Genomic DNA, 24,994 nt, shown 5'->3' on the forward strand with positions numbered 1-24,994 from the left:
CTCCAGATTTGGGATTCTGAGATTTTTATTGCAAAACTCATGAAGTTTGTGATTTTTTTTTTCTTTTTGCTTAAGCTCTTACTGTACTCTTACAACAAACAGACAGTAAATTTAGCATGAAAAAGTGTTAAATGTTTTTGCTTTTCAAAAATCAATAACATATGCCAAGCTTAATGTCTCTCCAGTAATCTCGAGCTATGATGATTTTTGCTCTAGTCTTCCATCTTGCTTTTCCTATTTCTTTCTGCCTTCTTTCATTTTCCTTCTTTTTTATATGTAGTACAAGCTCGCTGAACTGGAATTTATGGTCAAACCTCAGCCTTCTGTCATTGCTTCTGTAAAATATATCCATACTGCCACTATAATATTAGGTTTATTACCTAGTCTTTGTTTCCTGTTTATTCATATTCTTGTATGGGCTGCCTGTGCACATATAAAACAACTGAAAAGCAACAAGGACTGCTTTCTTACAGAAATTTTCCTAGTTGTGTTCTATAAGAAATTTGCTTACAGCATATTCAAATCATGGGCGGCACGGTGGTGTAGTGGTTAGCGCTGTCGCCTCACAGCAAGAAGGTCCTGGGTTCGAGCCCCGGGGCCGGCGAGGGCCTTTCTGTGTGGAGTTTGCATGTTCTCCCCGTGTCCGCGTGGGTTTCCTCCGGGTGCTCCGGTTTCCCCCACAGTCCAAAGACATGCAGGTTAGGTTAAATGGTGACTCTAAATTGACCGTAGGTGTGAATGTGAGTGTGAATGGTTGTATGTGTCAGCCCTGTGATGACCTGGCGACTTGTCCAGGGGGTACCCCGCCTTTCGCCCGTAGTCAGCTGGGATAGGCTCCAGCTTGCCTGCGACCCTGTAGAAGGATAAAGCGGCTAGAGATAATGAGATGAGATGAGATATTCAAATCATATGATGTGTTTTTATCTGGCCGCGCTCAGTAAAAGTTTGGAGATTAGCTCAAGTAAAAGGTTTTTGAAGCATGAGAAGTCATAAGCCAATGACTAAAATTGTGCTTTTGCCTTCATTATCATCTGAGCATGTGTGAATAGTTCTAAGTGGCTTATAATGCGTTGCATATAGATAAATTAAAAGTAAATGTATATTTAATGACATTTGGGTGCTTTGGAAATAAAAGCATGTGAGCTACCACACTAGAATGAGCTTCAAAGTATTTTTGAATGTACCATATTGATGTGAGGAGAAATGCAGATTCAAGTGATGTATGCAGAACAAAACACTGAATTCCCACATAGACATTTAATTGATATTTCAGCACACATTATCCTCATAATAAAGCCAATAAAAAATGTACCAACAGAGTTTCCAATTTGACATCTCCTTGCAAGTGCCAAGCAACCCAGGGGCCCCTAGCCTTCCCAATTTCCCTGATGGACTGCAGATTTGGCTGGTTTTTCATCATTTGATCTGCTCAAATGGCAGAGCCTCCCACACTCTCAAAACACATCAGACTGATTCATGCCATGATCACAGAGGGCTTACAGAAGAGACATTCTGCATTTCTTCCCATGAAACATACATAAATGCACACATTGGTATTTTAGGTATTTGATTTCCTATTTATTGTGTGCATAACTGAAAGGGTAACATTACAAGGGCATCATACAGCCCAAATAGAAAGCATATCTATGAAAGAAGGAAAAAGCAACTATAGAAGCATAATATATTTAGGAAGCCCTTCTCTCTATGAGTAACACAGACAAGTTTATATCCACTTCTGGAGAGACACACACACTTGAACCTGATCATTCAATACAGTAAATATATGACAAGAGCAACCTTGGCTAAGAGCGAGAGCTTACAAGGGCATAGGGGGTCTCCTTTAGCTCTGCACCCTCTGTCTCTCCTCCCCACTTAATTTCTGCCCTGAAGAGGAGACCCAGCGCTTTCAGGCTCACTGAAAGAACGGCTATATTTAACGTCCAATGAAATATTTATCCACTGGCTGATACACGGGAGAAAGAGGATGTGCAGAGCCAGCATAAACATGGGGAATGAGCCAGAGACAGAGATAAAGCCGGAACATGGAATGGGTTGAAATCATATAAACACAAAACGCTTACAAGTGTAGATTTGCAAAAATGTTCCATATTGACATGTTTGCACAAATGTTTACTCTGTTGTTTTATTCACCCATTTTCTCTTTCTCTGCTTGTTGCAAAATGGCAAACATGAAGATTATTTCACAAGACAAATAAAAGATGGAACATGATTTTAAATTCAGATTCATCTTTTACGAACAGTCTTCAGATGCATTTCTCAGCACCTACATTAATCTCACCTTTATTAAAGTCTTCCTCGACTCTCAATCCCTTTAAACAGACGAAACCACATTTCAGAGGTGCAAGGTATGTTCTCCTTAAACACATATAATATAATTATTCATAAGTTGCATGGTTACACTCCATGAATTATACACTCTGTGCTTTTGCTTGCTGCTGATAGAAAGCAGGTCTCTCAGCAGGAGGTTTGTAATGGCTTGGAAGCAAACTAGCAAGCTTATGAAACGCAAATGGAATGATAACACACCAGCATATCAGTGTGTATCAAGTTTAGAGGTGATATGGTTATTTATTTTCCTAGTGGATCCTTTCCAATTTTTTAAATTTATTTTTTTTTTTATTTAAACATAACTATCCAGCAGTGGTACAGTGGCGCCTCACTGGATTGCTGCCTCACATATCCAGGGTCTCCGGTTCAATCCTGAGTTTAGGTTAGTGTGTATCATGTCCTCCCTGTGTTTGTGTGTATTTACTCCCACTATTGAAGAACATGCAGTTAGACATTATTGCGTTTGTGTAAATAATACCCTGTGTCTCATCTAGGATGAATTCCCCTGCCTTGCATCTAGTGTTACCAGAACCTCATCTCATCTCATTATCTCTAGCTGCTTTATCCTGTTCTACAGGGTCGCAGGCAAGCTGGAGCCTATCCCAGCTGACTACGGGCGAAAGGCGGGGTACACCCTGGACAAGTCGCCAGGTCATCACAGGGCTGACACATAGACACAGACAACCATTCACACTCACATTCACACCTACGGTCAATTTAGAGTCACCAGTTAACCTAACCTGCATGTCTTTGGACTGTGGGGGAAATCGGAGCACCCGGAGGAAACCCACGCGGACAACATGCAAACTCCACACAGAAAGGCCCTCGCCGGCCACGGGGCTCGAACCCGGACCTTCTTGCTGTGAGGCAACAGCGCTAACCACTACACCACCGTGCTGCCGTTACCAGAACCCTGAAGTAGAAAAAGGAATTACTGAAGATAAATAAATATATAACCCAGAGGTAGAAATGGCAGCACTGTCAGCATGGTTTCTGACTCAGATAGCTTTATATTAGATGTGGGAATTAACTGTAACCTAATTTAAACCCCCATGCCCCCGTCTAGGCAATTAGTAAGGATGCTAAAAGTTCATGTTAGTGAACATTGTTTATCCCATGTAATATGTGTTGTTTGTGCTTAAGCCTGCATTGTATGAAAGTAAAAACCTCCTGCTCGTGCATTTTTATTTATTTATTTTTTGCTTTGACCCACGGGATTCCTGTCACTGTCTAGCCTATGCTGCTAAAAAAAAATACTAAAATTTAAAAAGAATAGTGCACTTCCTATTCATATCTGCATTTGGATCCGTTTAGGACATATTATCTGTTCAATACAAATAATGTATTCAGTTAGATCTCTAGTCTGCATACACAGTGTACATCCAGATACCTGTGTTTTTATGTTAAAGAATAATATAATGCTAAATAGTAGCTCTGGATGAACAATGTTTTGGGCATCTGTTTGCCAATCAGTCTGTCTGACTTGGAGCCTCTTGGCATTGCTCCCAGCATAAGGCTCAAGGCTAACTATGCTAAGGACAGACATTAGGACCCACTGACACACCAGTGGCCTGACCCAAAAATGGCACTGTGAATGACACTCAGAATTTTTCTTTCCTTTCCTATTGTTTTTGTAAGTTATTTCAAAAATGCAGACTACTGAAGAAGAAATGTGAGGAATGACTTTCAGTTTTCCTTCAGACAGCTGAGATCAATGGCAGACTCCTGCTCGAAGAGACTGCTATCTTTCCTGTGAGGAGAAATATGTGGATGTGCACAGTATCTAATCTTCTTGTCAATATGCACCACAGTGCTTCACTTCACACACCGACTTTATTCAAACAAACATTAGGTACACAAGATCCTTGGAACTCCAGCAAACAGGATTACAAGCCTGTGTCTGAGATTCCCCTCTCACAGGCACATCAGAACCAATCATCCTAACACACTCAGAACAAGAGAGGGGTCATGCTACGCCCTTTCTGGAGTGGCTGTTATAGCCTCTGGGTCCTGGCATCTCTAAAGCTCAGTGTGTGTGATCACATTTAACCTTGGTGCCCTGCTAAGTGCTATGGTGTGCATACTAGTACCATGAACATACTCAGAAGGAGGGTGGGAGAACTTAAAGGAACAGTCCACCGTACTTCCATAATGAAATATGCTCTTATCTGAATTGAGACGAGCTGCTCCATACCTCTCCGAGCTTTGCGCGACCTCCCAGTCAGTCAGACGCAGTCAGACGCACTGTCACTCCTGTTAGCAATGTAGCTAGGCTCAGTATGGCCAATGGTATTTTTGGGGGCTGTAGTTAGATGCGACCAAACTCTTCCACGTTTTTCCTGTTTACATAGGTTTATATGACCAGTGATATGAAACAAGTTCAGTTACACAAATTGAAACGTAGCGATTTTCTATGCTATGGAAAGTCCGCACTATAATGACAGGCGTACTAACACCTTCTGCGCACTTCGGCAGCGCATTGATATGGAGCTCAGATATCAATGCGCTGCCGAAGCGCGCAGAAGGTGTTAGTACGCCTGTCATTATAGTGTGGACTTTCCATAGCATAGAAAATCGCTACGTTTCAATTTGTGTAACTGAACTTGTTTCATATCACTGGTCATATAAACCTATGTAAACAGGAAAAATGTGGAAGAGTTTGGTCGCATCTAACTACAGCCCCAAAAAATACCATTGGCCATACTGAGCCTAGCTACATTGCTAACAGGAGTGACAGCGCGTCTGACTGACTGGGAGGTCGCGCAAAGCTCGGAGAGGTACAGAGCAGCTCGTCTCAATTCAGATAAGAGCATATTTCATTATGGAAGTACGGTGGACTGTTCCTTTAACATAGCAGAGGAGGACAGGAAGCATAATGCAGAGATGCAGATCTTTCTCTCTATGTCTGTCTCTTACTGTCTTTTATTTTCATTACCCAGCAACCCTGTGATTTACAATCCAAGTTATTATAAGAGAAAACCTAAGTGTGCATATATACTGATCAGCCAAAACATTAAAACCACTGACAGGTAAAGTGAATTACACTGATCATGTTGTTACAATGGCACCTGTCAAGGGGTGGAATATATTAGGCAGCAAGAGAACAGTCAGTTCTTGAAGTTGATGGGTTGGAAGCAGGAAAAATGGGCAAGCTTAAGGATCTGAGCAACAGAAAGTTAATGCCGACACCTTTTTGTTTTAGCCAGCATTAACTTTTTCAGCAATTTGTGCTACAGGAGCTCTTCTGTGGGATTAGACCATATGGGCTAGCCTTCGTGCCCCATGCAAATCAGTGAGCCTTCGACACCCATGACCATCGACATCCTTGGACCACTTGTGGTAGGTACTAACCACTGCATACCGGGAATACCCCACGAGATGTGCCATTTTGGAGATGCTCAGACCCAGTCATCTAGCCATCACAATTTGGCCCTTGTCAAAGTCACTCAGATCCTTACGCTTGCCCATTTTTCCTGCTTCCAACACATCAACTTTGAGAATTGACTGTTCTCTTGCTGTCTAATATATTCCACCCCTTGACAGGTGCCATTGTAACAACATAATGTAATTCGCTTTACCTGTCAGTGGTAAAGTGAATATTATGGCTGATCGGTGTATACTACTGCACATGTTCTCTTTCTCAAATGCCAAACACATATACACAATAGAATCAATAAGCATCCGGTTATACTAAAAACTGAGCAGGATATTTTAGCTTTTAAATATTAAAATATAAACATTTATTTGCAGGAACTATTTGTCCATAAGTGATTCACTCTTCATAATTGCATGCTGTAATCAGTTCCACCAGAGAGTAAGCGACAGTCTCATTTCATGGTGTTATGTGCATTATGATACATTGGCAAACACTTTTTTTCATGTATTTGTGTGCATGCCACTTATGTAACATAAAATCACTCTTCCTTGTATTTTCTAAAGTAACAACCAAGACATTTATAGCAGTACAGAATGTTCTTGCAACATACCAATAGTCTGGTAGAGCAAAATGGTACCAATGTATAGTTTACGTTGGTTGTTCTCTAATGCAGGCACACAAATATTCAACACAGGGCCACATTTGTAAAGCAAACTAATAGAGAACTTTCTGTTTCACACCCAGTTATTACTTATTTGAAATCAAATCCCTTAGGCTCACAAATTCAGAGTGCTCAGATACAGGATAGACTCCAAGAGCTAGATAACACCATAGCAACTAGCAGCAAATATGGAACAAATTTGTAATATCCAGAACATACACCCTCTGAAAACAGGATTCTTCAAATGTTTCTCAAGGGATTCTTTCGATAGTCAAGGGTTCTTAACTTCCTATACTTAGAACCCCTTCTGATTGTAGAATCCTGAAGGGTTCTAGATCTGAGTGTTGAGTGCATACCTGCCTATTTGACCAACCATACCAATAGGGGAAGCCATGGCCAAATGGTTAGAGAAACAGCTTTGGGACCAAAAGGTTGCTGGTTTGATTCCCTGAACCAGCAGGACTGGCTTAAGTGTCCTTGAGCAAGGTGCCTAACCCCCAACTGCTCTGGCAAGAGTGCTGGTGTACCTTGTATCTGATTAGCCAAAGGAAAAACTGATGATGTGATTATCAGTTTGGGCAAGAACCTGGCCATAACTTTAAAAAAAAAAAACAGTAGAAATTCATATAACTACATATGTATATGTCCTGCCAGCACTGAATATGTCATACATGTATCTTTGCTCATTGGGTCCAGGTGAAATGTTATTTCATCTCATTGTGTATGGCTGTGATGACAATAAAAACCTACTTATATAAAATAAAAAGAATTGAAAAGAGTAAAAGGCAGCCATAGACAGGTCATGCTCCTATTGGCAACCATGACTCAATTATTTTGCTAAATAATTGCTAATAGCTTGAAACCCAGCTTGAAACCCAGCACCCAGTCCACTGTAGTACAGCACTTCATCTCTCTGCACCATTTTTTACAAAGATACCATCTGTGCAATAATATACTGATTCTTACTGTATCATTACACAGTTACTGTGCATGGTTCTTAAAGTATTGCACATATACAGTCCCAGTCAAAAGTCTGACAAACCTTTTATTCAATGTTTTTTTTCTTTATTTTTATTAATTAAAAGACACTTCATGTCTTGAAGTAATGATGCATGTCGTTTCTTTTTACTTAGTTGAGCGGTTCTTGACATACAGTAATATGGATTACTACAGTTGTGGAATAGGGCTATTTACTGTATTTTTATTATTTACTGTTTGGTCTCAAATGCATTAAGAAGGCAGGAAACTCATCCACTAATTAACTTTTGACGAGGCACACCTATTAATTGAAAAGCATTCCAGGTGACTATCTCATGAAGCTCTGACTACTTTGAAGAATCTAAAATATGAAGCATATTTTGTATTTTAACATGTTTCTTTTGTCCACCAAATAATTCCTTACATGTTCCATATGTTATTTCATAGTTTTGATGTCTTAAGTATTGTTCTGTAATCTAGAAAATAGTCAAAATACAGAAAAACCTATGAATGAGTTGGTGTGTCTAAACTTTTGACTGGTACTGTATACCTAGTCTTGTATATATTCATTATTATTTTATACTGATTCTCCAATAATTGTCCTCTTTATCGTATATGATGTAACATTTATTTCAGGTGGGTTTACTCTTTTTTATCTATTTCTGTTTCTATCGAATTTATTTTTTGTTGCTAATTTGTAAGCAATTTGTTTACTATGTTGCTTTCAGCAAGACAAATTACACAGCATATCTGGCAAATAAAATTTATTCTGATAAAGCAGGGTTCTTGGGTCCAGTCTGGCCCTGGGATTATGTTTTTACTCACCAGCTTCAACTTTTCTTCTCAATAAAACCTACACAAAAGGATTCTACCATCTATACAATGTCACGCAGACATTATTTCACTGCTGGATGATTTTGTTTGCATTGAAAATATTGGGTATATTACTCTAAACTCACTTCACTGTCATGCATCTTATTAAATAATGATTTTTGTGTGTGTGTGTGAAACACTTCTTTAATGTTAGGAAACCTTTTTGATGTTTTCTTTTAATGCTACAGAAAATTCATTTGTGCAGTTTATATCCATTCTGTGTGCCTAAATGACAAATGTTCTAAAACTTTCTTTCAAAGCCTTCATTAGATTTCTAAGTACTTTCAAGAGTTCAAGGGATGCATCACTGTATATATAAAATGGAAAATGAAGGATCATAGACTTAAGGACACTTTAACAGTTTCATCATCCATCCATTATCTGTAGTCACTTATCCTGTTCTACAGGGTCGCAGGCAAGCTGGAGCCTATCCCAGCTGACTATGGGCAAGAGGCAGGGTACACCCTGGACAAGTCGCCAGGTTACTGGTCGCAGGGCTGACACAGAGACAAACAACCATTCACACTCACACTTGCGGTCAATTTAGAGCCTCCAGTTAACCTAACCTGCATGTCTTTAGACTGTGGGGGAAACCGGAGCATCCGAAGGAAACCTATGCAGACACACGGAGAACATGCAAACTCCACATAGAAAGGCCCTCACCGGCTGCTGGGCTCGAACCCAGGACCTTCTTGCTGTGAGGCGACAGTGCTAACCACTACACCACCATGCCACCCAGTTTCATCATATGTGACCTATTACTACATTAAACAGTAGAATATATCACATTCTAGGATTATTCAAGGGTGTGCCCCAAACAGCATATAACACATTAATTAGTGTGTATAAAGAGTAAAGGCAAAATTTACAACCCCAATTCCAAAAAAGTTGGGACACTGTGTAAAATGTATCAGACAACATATCAAATGTTTAAACTGAGAAAATGTACCATTTTAAGGAAAAAAAAATAAGGTAATTTTGAATTTGATGTGGGCGGCACGGTGGTGTAGTGGTTAGTGCTGTCGCCTCACAGCAAGAAGGTCCTGGGTTCGAGCCCCGGGGCCGGCGAGGTCCTTTCTGTGTGGAGTTTGCATGTTCTCCCCGTGTCCGCGTGGGTTTCCTCCGGGTGCTCCGGTTTCCCCCACAGTCCAAAGACATGCAGGTTAGGTTAACTGGTGACTCTAAATTGACCGTAGGTGTGAATGTGAGTGTGAATGGTTGTCTGTGTGTCAGCCCTGTGATGACCTGGCGACTTGTCCAGGGTGTACCCTGCCTTTCGCCCGTAGTCAGCTGGGATAGGCTCCAGCTTACCTGCGACCCTGTAGAAGGATAAAGCGGCTAGAGATAATGAGATGAGATGAGAGATGAATTTGATGTCAGCAACATGTCTCAAAAAAGTAGGGACAGGGCCATGTTTACCATTGTATAGCATCCCCTCTGATTTTAATAACAGTCCGTCAATGTCTGGGAACTGAGGAGGTCAGTTGCTGGAATTTGGGGAGAGGAATGTTGTCCCATTTTTGCCCGATATACGATTCTAGCTACTCAACAGTCCTGGGTCTTCTTTGTCGTGTTTTTCATTTCATGATGCACCAAATTTTTTCAATTGGTGAAAGGTCTGGACTGCAGGCAGGCCAGTTCAGCACCTGTACTCTTCTACTATGAAGTCATGCTGATGTAATAGATACAGTATGCGCTATAGCATTTTCTTGCTGAAATATTCAAGGCCTTCCTAGAAAGACATCATCTGGATGGGAGCACATGTTCACTGTAAAAAATGATTTGCTGTTTTAACTTAAAGTTAGTACCCGGGCTGCCTTAAAATTTTGAGTTCATTGAAATTCATATAGTAAGTTAAATTGTTCACCTCGTTGTGTTAACTTACTATATTAATTTCAATGAACTCAAAATTTTAAGGCAGCCTGGGTACTAACTTTAAGTTAAAACAATAAATCATTTATTACAGTGTACCTTTCAGCACTGATAGTGTCTTTCCAGATGTGCAAGTTGTCCATACCATAGGCACTAATGCACCCCCATACCATCGGACATGCAGGCTATTGAACAGAGCGCTGATAACAAGGTGGATGGTCCCTCTCCTCTTTAGCCTGGAGGACACAGCATCCATGGCTTCCAAAAAGAATTTCAAATTTCGATTCGTCTGACCATAGGACACTTTTCCCCTTTGCCTCAGTCCATTTTAAATGAGCTTTGGCTCAGAGAAGATGGCAGCGTTTCTGGATCATTTTCATGTATGCCTTCTTCTTTGCATCACAGAGCTTGAACCTGCATTTATGGATGGCACAGCAAACTATGCTCACAGACAATGATTTCTGGAAATGTTCCTGAGCCCATGCAGTGATTTCCATTCCAGAATCATGTCTGCTTTTAATGCAGTGCCTCCTGAGGGCCCAAAGATCACAGACATCCAATATTGATTTTTGGCCTTGTTCTTTGCACACAGAGATTTCTCCAGATTCTTGGACTCTTTTGATTATATTATGTACTGTAGATGATGAGATATTCAAAGTTTTTGCAATTGTACATTGAGGAACATTATTCTGAAATTGTTCCACAATTTGTAGATGCAGTTTTTTCGCAGATTGGTGAATCTCTGCCCATCTTTACTTCTGAGATACTCTGCCTCTCTTAGATGCTTTTTTTTAATACCCAATCATGCAATTGACCTGTTGCCAATTAACCTAATTAGTTGTAAAATGTTCCTCCAGCTGTTCCTTTTTAGTGCCACTTACTTTTCCAGCCTGTTGTTCCCTCGTCCCAACTTTTTTGAGACTTGTTGCTGCCATCAAATCCAAATGAGTGAATATTTTTATTGAAATAGTAAAATGTCTCAGTTTAACCATTTTTTGTTGTCTATGTTCTATTGTGAAAAATATATGGGTTTATGAAATCATTGCATTCTGTTTTAATTTACATTTTACACAGCATCCCAACTTTTTTGGAATTGGGGTTGTAGTAGTTATGAATTTGTGTTAATTTGGCATGCTATTTACAGTAGTTTTGCACATGGCACGGCACATGGCAAATGCAGTTTGGGACATGATCTAGGTATTTGAGACTCAAAGTGTGTACTTACCATTGTTGTCATCACCTTAGTATTACAAAACTGTTATCAAAATCTCATCTGTAGCTGCTTTATCCTGTTCTACAGGGTCGCAGGCAAGCTGGAGCCTATCCCAGCTGACTACGGGCGAAAGGCGGGGTACACCCTGGACAAGTCGCCAGGTCATCACAGGGCTGACACATAGACACAGACAACCATTCACACTCACATTCACACCTATGGTCAATTTAGAGTCACCAGTTAACCTAACCTGCATGTCTTTGGACTGTGGGGGAAACCGGAGCACCCGGAGGAAACCCACGCGGACACGGGGAGAACATGCAAACTCTGCAGAAAAAGGCCCTCGCCGGCCACGGGGCTCGAACCCGGACCTTCTTGTTGTGAGGCGACAGCGCTAACCACTACACCACCGTGCCACCCATTAGCAAAATCTAAGATCATAATTACCAAGGAAACCTACAAACTCTCACCTCCAACAAGAAGCTTTGTTTAAGATAGCAAGAAAATATTAGCCAGTTTGCTTGTTCTGAGTGCTGTTTGTGCATCATCTAAATCAAGATGGTGTCATGTGGGATCACTGCACAGCACAACAAATAGAGCTTAATGAATGAGCTAGTTAGTTAACTTTAGCCACAATCTAAGTAACTAAAACACAAGCCCTTGTTGGAGGCAGGAGAATTTGTCGATATCCAGTACCTCACTGTTATTGTACTGGCTGATTCATGCAGTTCTATGGTACAACATACAGGGACAAAGGTAGCCAGTTAGCTAAATGATGCTAACTAGCAAACTAAAACACAAAATATAGCCAGGCAAAAATGTAGAACAATGTGCACATGCCTGGTGTGTACATGATTATTTGTGTATTCTCCTCTGGGCATTTTCTTTTATGCTTTACGTATTTATCTCTGGTCTGTTTTTTACCTAGCTTGCTAATATTAGCTGTCATTAACATTAGCTTGTTCCCCAATTACATCTGACCAGAGTGACTTTAACTGTGGCTATTACAGGCCTGCCAGAGTGACTCATGTTTTGTTTTGTTTTTTCTCTTCTGATTCAGTGTTGATAATTATTTTATTTTTAAGAACGACAGGAAAAAACACATTGAAACCAAAGCACACAACAGCATTTACAATCAACAATAAAGTCATTATTTAAATTAACATTTGTTAATTTTCACATAACACAAGTTTGAATAGTAAGAATGGTTTTTGTATTTATTCATTTTGTATTGACTGATTACTCATCTCCAATTTAATAATAAAATATTCATTATCAATATTTTGTTTCTTATTTAAATGTATCTCCATGCCTGGATATAGAGAATGATTGGTGAAAGTTTGAATGAAGTTGAATATCAGTCTAATACAATCTGAGGACTCATAGCACTGAGGCTGCTTTGGATAGCGGGGCTACTGATTCATGACATGTAGTAAATGGCATTCGAGCTAGGCAGGTTTCTGACCAAGCAGACCGTGCTGTGTATTAATGCGCACAGCGCATCTTACACAAAACTAGGGTAAAGAAGTAAAAAGTAGGCTATGAGGGCTTTTTTTTTCTTTTGCAATATTGGTCCAATTTGGCTGCCACTGGGTGACTGAGCAGCAGTTTCAGACTCTTCACAGACTGTACTGAGCAATTTAAAAGTCTGGGACATAGTCAGTGGTGGAAAGTGTCATGAAAAGACATTCTAAAAGGAAAATAGTTTTACTTAAGCATTAATAACAATGACTGTTAATGACTAATTTAACAATGACTAATTAATAACAAAGAAAAAAGTCAAGTCAGTTTATTTGTATAGTGCTTTTAACAACAGACATTGTTGCAAAGCAGCTTTACAATAATAATAATAATAATAATAATAATAATAATAATAATAATAAAAGGGAAGCCATCCTCATTTGGGTGATAACAGATATTGTGATTATAAATAACTTGCTTTTATAAGTGTATCCTATATCGTCATAAAGTGCATTTGTGTAACCAGGAGATTATAGTTTTAACATGAAGTCTATTTTGTTGAAGTTATTAACTGTTGATTGGTGGAAACTTGAGTGCAAACTGTTCATGACAATTGTAGTCCTAAGCTATAATAGCAAAATTATAAGTGTCCAGAGCCATCTTCCAAGTGTATCTTTAGACTGTCTATAGAGAGTGTGCACGTGACGTCACGAGGTCACATGATATTTGTTTATCTGCCATCTTGGACAGCATGGCCGCGCATAGAACTTAGACGAACCCGTTCTAATTATCAAGTGTGTGGGAGTAGATCTTTCGAGAATGGTTATATCTTGTTCAGCATTTGGTTGTACCAATAGACAGGGCCAAAAGGAGGGCCTGTCATTTTATAGATTCCCCGCAGACGAGGAGAGACGCGCAAAATGGGTGTCCGCTGTGCGAAGAGAAAACTGGTACCCCAGTTCTACCAGCCGCATTTGTAGTGAACACTTCATATCAGGTAGGTGTAATCTTCTAATACATTTATATCTGATATTGAATAATAATTCTGCACAGATAAAGATAGCGGTGATTTGTGATTTTTTTTTCAGACAAAAACATACATATTTACAACCCTGTCATTATCTGGAACTGAGTTTAGATTTCGAACATTCTTACGATAAAACGTCCTGCATAGTCTCTTTATGATAAACGTCTTAATGCCACTTACCCATGAGGTTATCAAGTAGACATTCTTCTTCGGAACCTTCCAGAGGTATAGTTGGGATACCCATCCCGCAACAAAATATTTATAAGCTTCCAGGCTCTTGTAAGCTTTGAGGGCTTTGCCAGTGTAACACGATTCACGATTAACAAGAAAATTGTAAATGTCGTGGTAGGCCAGATCGGGCAAATCGCCGGCACCGCAGCTCTGAATTTCCCTGAACAAGGATTGTGGCAAGTTGTACGGATCTGGAATTCCCAACCTGGAACACTTTTCCACGTAACGCTGCCTCACGTCACCTTCAAGATGCTGAACAAACTTAGACAAGTTATCGCGCGATGTAGATGGGGTATTTCCCGAATTTTCTTGGGGATTACTCCCTGGATCCATTACGCTCGCGCAAGGTAAACAATCCTGAAGCCGTCCAATATGGCGGAGTAAACACGGACGGGTCACGTGACTGCACATCCTCTATATGGAGCCATCCTCCACAGGAGTGAAGTGATGAGAATTCCAGCCAGAAGTAGAGCATCAGGATGGATCAGGGGCTTTCCATATGGGGCCATCCTTGCAGGAGCGAAGTGATGAATGTTTCAAACCAGTACAAAACATTTCTTTTTCAGTTTTTTACTTCTTATCTGTTTGCATATATGAATACTAAACACTTTTTAAATAGAAAATTAGGAATCCCATATTGTTCAAAGCACAAAAAAGGAAGCAGAAGTGTTGTATGCTCCAGAACTGTAGGTACAAACCAATCATGTTTGTTCATCACTCACATTGCATCTGTTATGTGTGGCATATGAAACATCAGTCATTTTAAAAAGGAAATTTAAGTCTCTTAGATCTAAAATGGGGCAGAAAAAAAACAGTCAAACTATATAGTCAGTCAGTATAACCAGTTGGCTTGGGCCTTGGGTGGACCTCTGTGTTTGGCAGTGGCCAATGGTGAAACTGTAAATGAAGCCACTCTATAACCACTGGTCTGTTGTTATCAAGCTCCAATGATCTACTTGCAGAGGAGAGAATGATCCCATAAACAGCCTTGTGATTATGACGATATGAGGGCCCTATACGAAGTAACAAGGCAAGAATGGGAAAGAGGATGAGTGTGACATTGCAGGCACCTTTTATAGTCTGTGGTGAGGTTATAGTCACAAGGTGAAAATTGTGCTACTTCTGAAGGAACCCGCTTTGGTGGTCTGAAAAAAATGACTTGATGTAAGAACATTTGAGAGAATAAAATTTACAGACCGAATTATGAGGGTATAGTGACAATAAAAAAGTATAAAAATTCTGAAATACTGTGTCTAAATATATTACTGTGTCTAAAAGTGGATAAATGCAAATTGGAAGCTGTTAACTCGTAGGTTTTATATATGCCAAAGCATCTGGTATGGCAGGGAAGACAGATTTAAAGGCTATTTGATTTTGTATCCTAAATCAATTTTAAATAAATAAGTCAATAAGTACATGCCTAAAAATAAACTGTTTTGTGTTTTTTTTGGCTTGGAAAACTGTCATTCTTCTGTAATGTAAATGTAAGTAAAAAGGGTGTTTTGCTCTGAGGCATATTGCTATTTCTATAAACCCATGCTTTGCAAAACAACCTTTCAAACCTTTAGCTTTCTGGGTAACAAACAAGTACATAGAGGTGCAACTGTATTTGTGTTTCATCACATAAGCCACAGCCAGAAATAACTATATCTTACTTCTTTCAATATGTCCGATACCTTTTCATTGTACATGATGTAACCACAGGGACAGTGAGCACTAATATAGTGATCTGAACTCATTTCTATGATAATACAATGCCTCCTCGCTTTCCAAATATCAGTTGCTATAATGCCACAGCATTGTTTACAGCTCAATGGGACTCCTGCAGCTTTAACCTTACAAACTCAATGGAGCACTTGCATGTGACGTCACAGCCGATCCAGATTGTGACAGACGCCATCTTGTCGGTCAAACGCCATATTCCGCCTTCTACTTCTGCTTCTACTTCTACCTTTTCTTCTGGAAAACCCTACTATATACAATTCTACTACAACGGCTGCGGCTACAAGCTCTCCCTACTTGTGCACGTTTTTTATGTTTTTTGTGTGTATTTTTGCGTGTTGTTCGTCTGTACCGGACTTCAATATCCACTACAACCATATGGACTTACTGGACATTGGTTTCCAGCAGAAAATGACGGTTTGTAGCGATTTCCATCGCATGCACAACATTCCGGACGAGAGAAAAAAAAAAACATTCCGGACGAGATAGCGAGACCAGCGGGGTCTCCGTGGATTGTTATCGGAAGCAAAGCGAAGGAGGCGGCGCCGGGAACGGAAGCAAAAGCGAGGCTGCAGAGCCGGCCTGTTGACTAAGCTCAGAAAACAGCTACTCAAACCTCCACTGCTAAGCCTCTACCTCTCCAATGCCAGATCCATGTAAACAACACGGACGATTTGGAATTACAGCTGGAATTACAATATAATTACAAATTATAATCGGCTGGTCAGTGCTATACTCAATACTTAAGTGACTTACCCATCCAATGAGGATTCTTGTTTACAAGATGCCACATCTGAGTCGCTGACAAATCCTGAATTTCTGTAGAGAAAACTGTCCAGAGATTTATAGGCACGCAGTGCTTCACCACTGAACAGCGAGGGAAAGTTAATGAGGTAATTATACACGTCCGGGTATTCCACCTCTGGCAGTTCCATATCCACTGACACGGTCGTGAAAACTCCGTCCGGTAAGCCATAAGGGTCACTAATCTGTAGATCGTTTATTTTAGACATATATCTAGTTATCTGTTCATTAGAAAAATGAGCCGTGTAGTCCGTCGGTTGAAATTGATCCATTCTGTACACGAGTGCAGCAGTATTCAGCGGTGTTTTTGACCGACAAGATGGCGGTTGTGTACTTTCCGGTCACGTGACTGCAAGATCTCTATAGGTGATGGTTTACCTCCAATTTTGTTTTTCACTGCATGATGACAGGCTTGATATCGTAAACATGGGAATCTCACATTTACTGTGGGAGGTCTTAAAAACTCGGGTAATATTAATGAGTTATCACGAGACAGCTGACAATTCTGAAGTTTATGAATAATGCATATATGACACATAAATATACCTTATTTTTAAAAGACATATACACTGAACAGCTGTCATTTTAAAACAATTTAGTCACAGGAAAAAAAAAAAATTAGGCCAGCACTAGAGATTTTTTTGAGACTTGATAGTAGCTGAAATGACATAATCAGGACATTGCAACATAGTTTTGGCTCAGCATTTGGCTCAACTGGAAGGTTGTAAGTTCAAATCCTGGAATTTACAGAGTGCCACTGTCTGGGAGCAAAGCCATACATCTGAGTTATATGCTTGGTTTAGAATCTACCTTACTTGGAAGTTGTTTTAGTGAAAATTATGTTCCAAATTTATAACTGATATAAGAGCCAAATAATTTGGAGTGTAACCAAATTTTGTTTTAATTTTAATGTATCATGACCCTGACTATCTATCTAAATCATCCATCCATCCATCATCCGTAGCCCCTTATCCTGTGCAGGGTCGTGGGCAAGCTGGAGCCTATCCCAGCTGACTATGGGCGAGAGGCGGGTTACATCCTGGACAAGTCACCAGGTCATACACATACAGACAAACAACCATTCACACTCACATTCACACCTACGGTCAATTTAGAGCCACCAATTAGCCTAACCTGCATGTCTTTGGACTGTGGGGGAAACCGGAACACCCGGAGGAAACCCACACGGACACGGGGAGAACATGCAAACTCCACACAGAAAGGCCCCTGTTGGCCACTGGGCTCGAACCCAGAACCTTCTTGCTGTGAGACAACAGTGCTAACCACTACACCACCATATCTAAATCATATTTTTATATAATCTCAATCTTCTAAATGGAAATGTTCCAAAATGGCAAACTAAACTTTAGTGCTCAGAACTTATAGAACATAATATGAGAGGACGACTGAATTTTTTTAGACAAAAAAAAAAAACTGCATGAAATATCAGGAATTCCCAATACAAATCATGTACCTTAATAGCAAACTAATAACAATATCCATGGACTAAAGAAATGCTTGACAAACTGAAATCTGTTTGCCAATGACACTTCTTTTCCTCTTCCATCTGCTGTTGTCAGTGATTTCCTGAGTCACAACTGAGCACTGAGGGTGAGCCTGCACCGTTTGTTTGAAAATCTTTAGACAGCGCCTTCATTTTCTTTTACTTGTAAACAAAGCTCTTTTGGATTACCGTGCAGTCAAGCCTAACCTTTTCATTATCCGCATTTGACTATAGGAAGGCAGAAGTCCACTTGAACTTAAAGTATATATCGACCATTGAATCATGACTTCCATTTTAAATTTTATGACTGACATGCTTGAAAGTTTCAGCATATTTTATTCTTGTGAAGGTTAAAACAGTGAGATATTCATTTGTGTATAACTTGATGTTCTTCTGTACTATACCAGAGGATGTGAGGTGATAATCATTGAATGGAACATAGCTTTTTCTTGTCATATAGTAATTCTCTCTCTCTCACACACACACACACACACACACACACACACACACACACACACACACACACACACACACACACACACATCTCATTCTCTCTTTCTGTCTCTGTCACATACTGTCGCTTTCCTCGTTCCACTGTCTCTGTGCCTCTAGAGGCACCTACCCGCAAAACACCATGTGTGTGCGCACACACACACACACACACACACAGAGTAACTGAGGAGAGTGTATGAAGGCTTTACTGCAGCTCTTCTTTGACAGTTCAAACTCACTGCAGTACTTCGTCCTCCTCCTGCTTTAATTCCTGCCCATGTCTAATAGGTTACGCTGCTGTGACTTCATATAATTAATCTGTCAACACTGTCAGCTGGAGCTGGGCATTCCTGTCCATTTTAATACCCAACCCAAATATATTCACAACTTCATCTAAGAACATCTGGATGTTTTAATTTCATAAACCTTGATCACTTGCCAGGTCATTCCTCTTTAAGCCAAAATTGGCCTATTTGCATAGAAACCAGTTTTTAGGTAAAAAATTTGATTGTTGATTGTTACAAAGTTTTACTTGTTGTTCACTGAACTTTGCACCCTATATTATAATGCAATTAAATTCTCATCTCATCTCATTATCTGTAGCTGCTTTATCCTGTCCTACAGGGTCGCAGGCAAGCTGGAGCCTATCCCAGCTGACTACGGGCGAACGGCGGGGTACACCCTGGACAAGTCGCCAGGTCATCACAGGGCTGACACAGACAACCATTCACACTCACATTCACACCTACGGTCAATTTATGCTGTGTTCACACTTATACCAGTACGAAAGTGGTATAACTGTATCGATACAAAGTATACCTGTACAGTTTAGTGCATCTGTCCACACTAGCGAGAAATGTTTGCGGTTTTCTTTCACGGTAGTTGAAATGTGCATGTGCGAAATGTTTCAGTGGTTACCGAGTAACTTCCTTCCGAGAATATGGCGGATGAAACAACGTGTGTGTGCTTTTTGTTGTCAATGTACAGTCTGTATTTCTGGTGGTCATTTATTCAGTCGACTTGTATAAAACGCGCGAGGCAGTTGAGAAAGAAACAAAGAAAACGAATCTCCCTTTCTCCCCCCTCACTTTCTCCCTCTTCCCTTCTCTTCCCCTCCCTTTCTCCCTCTTTCCTTCTCTTCCCCTCCCTTTCTCCCTCTTTCCTTCTCTTCCCCTCCCTTTCTCTCCCTTTTCCCCTCTTCCTCCTTTCTTCCTCCCTCTTTCCCCCTTTTCTTTGCTCCATGTAGCTCCACGGTCATTTCGTTTTCGCATGCGCATTATATTTGTATCGATACAGAACCGCTTCATCTGTCCACACTACAGCGAAGCACTACAGTACCGATACTGTACCGGTACGAAACCCATACATTTGTGGGTTTCGTACCGATACAGTTATACCGCTACAGTACCGGTATAGTTGCTAGTGTGGACAGGTGTTGGGGTACGAAAGTAGTTTCGTATCAGTACAAAATCCCTAGTGTGGACAGGATATTAGAGTCACCAGTTAACCTAACCTGCATGTCTTTGGACTGTGGGGGAAACTGGAGCACCCGGAGGAAACCCACGCGGACACGGGGAGAACATGCAAACTCCGCACAGAAAGGCCCTCGCCGGCCACGGGGCTCGAACCCGTACCTTCTTGCTGTGAGGCGACAGCGCTAACCACTACACCACCATGCCGCCCGCAATTAAATTCTGATTGGTCATAATGTTCTGCCACAGGAGAGTCTTCAGGATAGAGGAATTTGTGCTTAACAGTTTCTCTGTAACATGACAAGCTATTTTTACTATTAACTGAGAGAGAGAGAGAGAGAGAGAGAGAGAGAGAGAGAGACTGTAGGGAAAGTGTTTATAACTGCTATAACAGAAGTGAAACAGGAACAAATGTTTCTCACAGACGTACTACAACATTAAATGTAACTACAAATGGTTAACAGATTGCACAACCACATGTTTGCACACATTTGTCACTGTAATTCCAATATATAGTGTCATAAATTGGTCTCCAACCTTTCCCTGTATCTCAATGAGTCTTGTTGATATAGTTACAGTGGGGCTCATTCAATTTTTGAAATATAGCTTTAAAATTGGTATGAAAACCGGACACTGATATTACCAGCTAAAATGACAAAAATTTGTAAATTAAAAAATTGGTAAAAAGTCAAACACATACCTTGTTTTTGACTTTCCACTCTTGACATTATGGAGGTGCAATATTAGTCATGCCCTGGTATTTGTACATGAGTTTAAACAAGTATTACCACACGGTTACTTAGTGGAGGGTGCGCACTCCGGCCTTGTGCAGCTCACAGAGCGCGCGAGTGAAGTGCACAACCAGTGATTCGGGACTGAGCCGCTGTGTGTGTGATCCCAGCGCATATCACTTACCACTTGCAAGTGGAAGGATGGCAAGCCTAAAGACAATCATAAGTACACATTGGGCAGTATTTGCATCAGTATTTGCAGTATTTTCATACTTTTATACTCTTTAATGAAAGGTGTTACAAGGTGGAAGTCCGCACCGTTTTTCAGCAGTCGCGTCACATGACCAACGCCAGCGAATCAGGAAGGTGGATGTCACAGTGACGTTGTCCAATGACGACGCCAGCTAGAGCTCAGCACAGCGTATCCGCATATCTCAATGTTTACACAGCACCGGAGCTGACACGATCTGGATTGAATACGTGGACCCTGGCGGATTCCCGTTTCCCGGCGTTTCCAGGCGGTTTAATGTAAACGGACAGTGCATCCGCGAAGAAAACGAGACAGATACGGCCTAATGTAAACTTGGCCTTAGCAGCTCACTCCCAGCTCTCAGTCAGTTGTGAGCAAGATTTATCAGCAATTTCATGAGCATCAGGTTTTATAATGATTATCAAAATGATGATGCATTGAATATACAACCCTGATTCCAAAAAAGTTGGGACAAACTACAAATTGTAAATAAAAATGGAATGCAATGATGTGGAAGTTTCAAAATTCCATATTTTATTCAGAATAGAGCATAGATGACATATCAAATGTTTAAACTGAGAAAATGTATCATTTAAAGAGAAAAATTAGGTGATTTTAAATTTCTTGACAACAACACATCTCAAAAAAGTTGGGACAAGGCCATGTTTACCACTGTGAGACATCCCCTTTTCTCTTTACAACAGTCTGTAAACGTCTGGGGACTGAGGAGACAAGTTGCTCAAGTTTAGGGATAGGAATGTTAACCCATTCTTGTCTAATGTAGGATTCTAGTTGCTCAACTGTCTTGGGTCTTTTTTGTCGTATCTTCCGTTTTATGATGCACCAAATGTTTTCTATGGGTGAAAGATCTGGACTGCAGGCTGGCCAGTTCAGTACCCGGACCCTTCTTCTACGCAGCCATGATGCTGTAATTGATGCAGTATGTGGTTTGGCATTGTCATGTTGGAAAATGCAAGGTCTTCCCTGAAAGAGACGTCGTCTGGATGGGAGCATATGTTGCTCTAGAACCTGGATAGACCTTTCAGCATTGATGGTGTCTTTCCAGATGTGTAAGCTGCCCATGCCACACGCACTAATGCAACCCCATACCATCAGAGATGCAGGCTTCTGAACTGAGCGCTGATAACAACTTGGGTCGTCCTTCTCCTCTTTAGTCTGAATGACACGGCGTCCCTGATTTCCATAAAGAACTTTCAAATTTTGATTCATCTGACCACAGAACAGTTTTCCACTTTGCCACAGTCCATTTTAAATGAGCCTTGGCCCAGAGAAGACGTCTGCGCTTCTGGATCATGTTTAGATATGGCTTCTTCTTTGAACTACAGGGAGTGCAGAATTATTAGGCAAGTTGTATTTTTGAGGATTAGTTTTATTATTGAAAAACAACTATGTTCTTGATGAACCCAAAAGACTCATAAATATCAAAGCTGAGTATTTTTGGAAGTTGGAGTAGGGCTTTCTTAGTTTTAGCTATCTTAGGAGGATATCTGTGTGTGCAGGTGACTATAACTGTGCATAATTATTAGGCAACTTAACAAAAAACAAACATATACCCATTTCACTCATTTATTTTCACCAGGGAAACCAATATAACAACTCAACATTCACTAATATACATTGCTGGCATTCAAAAACAAACAAAAAAAAATCAGTGACTAATATAGCTGCCTTTCTTTACAAGGACACTCAAAAGCCTGCCATCCATGGATTCGGTCAGTGTTTTGATCTGTTTGCAATCAACATTGCGTGCAGCAGCAACCACAGCCTCCCAGACACTGTTCAGAGATGTGTACTGTTTCCCCTCCTTGTAGATCTCACATTTGATGAGGGACCACAGGTTTTCTATGGGGTTCAGATCAGGTGAACAAGGAGGCCACGTCATTAATCTTTCTTCCTTTAGACCCTTTCTGGCCAGCCATGCTGTGGAGTACTTGGATGCGTGTGATGGAGCATTGTCCTGCATGAAAATCATGTTTTTCTTGAAGGATGCTGACTTCTTCCTGTACCACTGCTTGAAGAAGGTGTCTTCCAAAAACTGACAATAGGACTGGGAGTTGAGCTTGACGCCATCCTCAACCCGAAAAGGTCCCACAAGCTCATCTTTGATGATACCAGCCCATACCAGTACCCCACCTCCACCTTGCTGGCGTCTGAGTCGGACTGGAGCTCTCTGCCCTTTGCTGATCCAGCCACGAGCCCATCCATCTGGCCCATCAAGACTCACTCTCATTTCATCTGTCCATAAGACCTTAGAAAAATCAGTCTTGTGATACTTCTTGGCCCAGTCTTGACGTTTCATCTTGTGTGTCTTGTTCAGTGGTGGTCGTTTTTCAGCCTTTGTTACCTTGGCCGTGTCCCTGAGTATTGCACACCTTGTGCTTTTTGACACTCCAGTGATGTTGCAGCTCTGAAATATGGCAAAACTGGTGGCGAGTGGCATCTTGGCAGCTTCACGCTTGACTTTCCTCAGTTCACGGGCAGTTAGTTTGCGCCTTTTTTTGTCAACGCGCTTCTTGCGACCCTGTTGACTATTTTGAATGAAGCGCTTGATTGTTCGATGGTCACGCTTCAAAAGCTGGGCAATTTTAAGAGTGCTCCATCCCTTTGCAATATATGTCACTATTTTTGACTTTTCTGAGTCCGTCAAATCCCTCTTCTGACCCATTTTGCCAAAGGAAAGGAAGTTGCCTAATAATTTTGCACACCTGATATAGGGTGTTGAAGTCATTAGACCACACCCCTTTTCATTACAGAGATGCACATCACCTGGTATGCTTAATTGGTAGGAGGCTTTCAAGCCTATGCAGCTTGGAGTAGGCCAACATGCATAGAGAGGGTAATGTGGTCAACATACTCATTTGCCTAATAATTCTGCACTCCCTGTATAGAGCTTTAGCTGGCAACGGCGGATGGCATGGTGAATTGTGTTCACAGATAATGTTCTCTGGAAATATTCCTGAGCCCATTTTGTGATTTCCAATACAGAAGCATGCCTGTATGTGATGCAGTGCCGTCTAAGGGCCCGAAGATCACGGGCACCCAGTATGGTTTTCCGGCCTTGACCCTTACGCACAGAGATTCTTCCAGATTCTCTGAATCTTTTGATGATATTATGCACTGTAGATGATGATATGTTCGAACTCTTTGCAATTTTACACTGTCGAACTCCTTTCTGATATTGCTCCACTATTTGTCGGCGCAGAATTAGGGGGATTGGTGATCCTCTTCCCATCTTTACTTCTGAGAGCCGCTGCCACTCCAAGATGCTCTTTTTATACCCAGTCATGTTAATGACCTATTGCCAATTGACCTAATGAGTTGCAATTTGGTCCTCCAGCTGTTCCTTTTTTGTACCTTTAACTTTTCCAGCCTCTTATTGCCCCTGTCCCAACTTTTTTGAGATGTGTTACTGTCATGAAATTTCAAAGGAGCCAATATTTGCCATGAAATTTCAAAATGTCTCACTTTTGACATTTGATATGTTGTCTATGTTCTATTGTGAATACGATATCAGTTTTTGAGATTTGTAAATTATTGCATTCTGTTTTTATTTACAATTTGTACTTTGTCCCAACTTTTTTGGAATCAGGGTTGTATATCATTACAAGGAACCTGCACTCATGAACCATAGTCCTCAGGGTTTATTTGTCATAGTTAACGAAAAAGCACTGGTAGCTTAGTAATAATAATAATAATAATAATAAGTTAAATTTATATAGCGCCTTTCAAAAAACCCAAGGATGCTTTACAATTATAGACAAGGAAAGAAAAATAAATAAATAAAAATATAATAAAAAATAAAAAGTAAAAAGTCCACCAAGTAGGGTCAGGATGTAATTCCCGTGGTGTAGCAGCCACAGTCCCACCAAAAGGCACACGAAAACAAGTCCCACATCTCCAGCACTGCCGCCGTGACGCCGTCAGCAACATCGCTCGAACACCACACCGTGGATCCAC

The 24,994-nt window shown here is 40.7% G+C and overlaps 1 protein-coding gene across 1 annotated transcript in view; it reads right to left on the minus strand.

Moving 5' to 3' along the window:
* nrg3b (neuregulin 3b) overlaps positions 1-24,994 on the minus strand; it is a 350,798-nt gene that overhangs the window by 140,266 nt on the left and 185,538 nt on the right. The window lies entirely within an intron of this gene.

This window comes from Neoarius graeffei, chromosome 14 (genome assembly GCF_027579695.1).
Source record: "Neoarius graeffei isolate fNeoGra1 chromosome 14, fNeoGra1.pri, whole genome shotgun sequence".
Lineage (NCBI taxonomy): Eukaryota > Metazoa > Chordata > Actinopteri > Siluriformes > Ariidae > Neoarius > Neoarius graeffei.